Below are 3,329 nucleotides of genomic sequence, written 5' to 3' on the forward strand. Positions count from 1 at the left end.
CGGTTTTCGGGCGACCAGAGGCCGCTGTGGAGCGAGCCCCGCCCCGTCGGCTGCTGAAGGCCCTGGGCCGGCTCCTCTGGCTCCTTCCACGCCCCCGACCCCGGAGGCCGCTCGCCCACCCCTGCTGGCCCGGCTTGGAGCTGACGCCAGCCACCGCCGATCCAGGTATCCTGCAGCGGTTCCATCAGCCCGTGATCCCTAGGCGCGAGCACTGCACGACACTAAATGGGTCAGGGTAATGTTAATATTTTAGCTTGTCTAAATTTGCAAAAACATTTTATTAAGCTGATCCAAATATCTATTTGTACAATGATTTTCAAACTCTTTTACATATGCAATATTAATTTCTCTTGCAGCTTTCCTTGGGCATCCTTCACAAGCCCAAATTCTATATCTTAGAACTTATACCCTAATTTCCTTACACAGGCAATTCCAAGGGGTCAAATCAATATGTTTTATTCTTTCCAAGACGGTAAGTTCACAAATTCAACAACCCCACTCATGGGTACCAAACTCTTCTACCCATTCTTTTATCATATATATATGTGTGTGTGTGTGTGTGTGTGTGTGTGTGTGTGTCATCCATGTTTCCCCTGTAATATTTCTTAATCAAACTTTTTGGTTTTAGAAATTTCTCCAAGTGGTTTGCTCACCTGCAGCTAAGTGGCAAACCAACATGTCAGAATGGGAATCCTATAAAACTGAGGACAAGGAAGAGGAGGAGCAGAGCTCCAACACAGGTAGAGAATATAAATATTCAGGAAGAAATGGTTTTATTTTTCTGGTTGATTCCTTCAGGGCTATATTCAAATCTCAGGGTGAAGATGAACTCATACCTTTTGATATGAACATCCAGTGTATACACAGTCTGTACACCAGTAAGATCATAAGCAGTGATTGGGATCTCTTGGCAGTGGTGTTCTATGGTATGGAGAAAGATAAAAATTCAGTGAATTTCAAAAGTATTTATGTCTTACAAGATTTAGATAACCCAGGTGCTAGGGCATGATCAGTTTAAGGGACAACAGGGGAAAAAACATTTCCGAGACACAATTAGCTATGGGAGTGACTAGTCTTTGATTGAAGTGCCAACCTCTCAGCAATGTCTAGTTCAAGATGAGTCATAAAAGAATCATGATGTTCAACAATAAAGATGATCCCCATGGCAATGACAATGCCAAAGCCAGTCAGGCCAGGACCAAAGCTCTATGTGACACTGAGATTTTCCTTGACTTCATGCACCTGAAGAAGCAAGGGGTCTTTGATGTATCCTATTCTACAGAGACATCATCAGTATCACTGAGGATGAGGACCTCGGGGTTTACTTTGAGGAGTCAAGCTGGAAAACCTGCTAAGGAAGGGCCAAGCCAAGGAGACCAAAAAGGGAGTACTGTCCAGGTTAAAGTTTAAGCTAGGTAAAGACATAGTATTCATGGTGAGCATTTATAAATTGGTCCAGAAAACTAGCAAGCCTTTTCCAGTGAGGCTCTATAGAGAAACAAATGAACCAGTGAAAACCAAGACAAGGACTTTTAATGTTAACACAGGCTGCTCCTGCCTAAGTGGTCTCTGATTTATGTGCTGGAGAAAGAGGAGACAGAGAAACTGAAGTGGTTTGATGAGCCAGGTTTGATTCTCATGGGCTTTAAACCCATGGTAATGCTAAAGAAGCACCACTACCTGAGGCCCTCTCTGCTTGTGTGCCCAGAGGAGTCCCTGGTCAATGGGAACTCAACCTTGTTCAGCGCTCTGCTCACCAAGTGTGTGGAGAAGGAGGTCACAGTAGTGTGTAGATACACAGACCAAAAGAACGTCTCCCCTTATTTTGTGCCTTTGGTGCCACAGGAAGAGGAGCTAGATGATAAGAATATTCAGGTGACTCCAGCAGGTTTCCAGCTTGTCTTTCTCCCTTATGCCAATGACAAGCAGAAGTTGCCCTTTATCAAGAAGGTGATGGCTAACCCCGAGCAGATAGACAAGATGAAGGCCATTCTTCATAACTTCTGCCTCACATACAGGAGTGACAGGTTTTAGAAGCCAGTGCTGCAGAAGCACTTCTAGAAGGTGGAGGCCCTAGCTGATGGAATCAGAGCAAGTGGTAGATCTCACACTGCCCAAGGTGGAAGAAATAAAGAAAAGATTGGGCTCCCTGGCAGATGAGTTTAAATAACTTGTCTACCTGCCTCGGAGGTAATCCTCGGAGAGAAGAGTTGCCATGAGAAAATCAGATGATGAAAGTTCTGCGAGTAACAAGCTCAAGGTAGAGTTGTAAGAACTGAAGCTGGACAGTGGTGGCTCAGACCTTTAATCCCAGTACTTGGGAGGCAGAGGCAGGCAGATTTCTGAGTTCAAGGCCAGCGTGATCTACAGAGTGAGTTCCAGGAGAGCCAGGGCTATACCGAGAAACCCTGTCTCAAAAAACAACAACAACAACAACAAAGAAGAAGAAGAAGAACTGAAGGCCCATCTTGTCAAGGGCACACCTGACAAGCTCACTGTGCCTACACTGAAGGACATCTGCAAGGCCTATAGGGTTAAGTGAGAACCAAAAGAGCAGGAACTGCTAGATGCTTTCATCAGACAATTGGAGATGACCTGACTAAAGACCACACAACTTCTACAGTATTTAATGTAAGTTGTTTTGAGTGTACACTTTCTAATTGTCTTAGTGTGTTGAAATCCAACATGTCAATTACAAAGGTCTATCAACCAGATTTTATTTTATTACCCTGAGTATCACAGAATCCTGGTATTCTGAAAAAAGCTTGCAAGTACTGGCAGAAGTGAGTCAGCCTTTAAGAAGAAGCAAGAGGGTAGTGGGCTTGATTATTGCTGGTATAACAGCTTTAAATACATTAATTGCTAGCACCACTGCTTCTGCAATTGCTTTGACTCAAGAAGTTAAGACAGCTACGTTTATTAATTATTTATCAAAAAATGTTACTAATGTGTTGAATATACAAGAGAATTTAGATAGTCATTAGGAACAATGGATTGATGCTCTTTTTTTCTACTCAAATTATTGGAAGGAGGTTCAGAGTTTAAGAGTAAGGAGCCATTTCAAGTGTCATGCCAAATACCATTGGATTCATGTTAGTTCTAAAATTTATAGTGGTAGTCATTATAATTAGGAAAAAGTTTAAAGACACTTGCAGTGTATTTGGCATAATTCTAACTCCTCTCTGGATGTTCTGACTTTGCATAGTGAGCTTATGAATTTAAAGACTGCTGCTCTGCTAAGCATTGGTGTGGCAGATACTGCTAATAAAATTACTCATGGCCTGAGGTCAGTATTTCTATTTTGGTCAAACTTCAAGAATGGCATATAT

The 3,329-nt window shown here is 42.7% G+C and overlaps 1 pseudogene; it reads left to right on the top strand.

Moving 5' to 3' along the window:
- The first annotated feature begins 676 nt into the window (after nucleotides 1-676).
- Nucleotides 677-2,599, top strand: LOC114623818 (annotated as a pseudogene).
- The last annotated feature ends 730 nt before the right edge of the window (nucleotides 2,600-3,329 follow it).

This window comes from Grammomys surdaster, unplaced genomic scaffold (assembly GCF_004785775.1).
Source record: "Grammomys surdaster isolate TR1022 unplaced genomic scaffold, NIH_TR_1.0 202, whole genome shotgun sequence".
Classification (NCBI taxonomy): Eukaryota; Metazoa; Chordata; class Mammalia; order Rodentia; family Muridae; genus Grammomys; species Grammomys surdaster.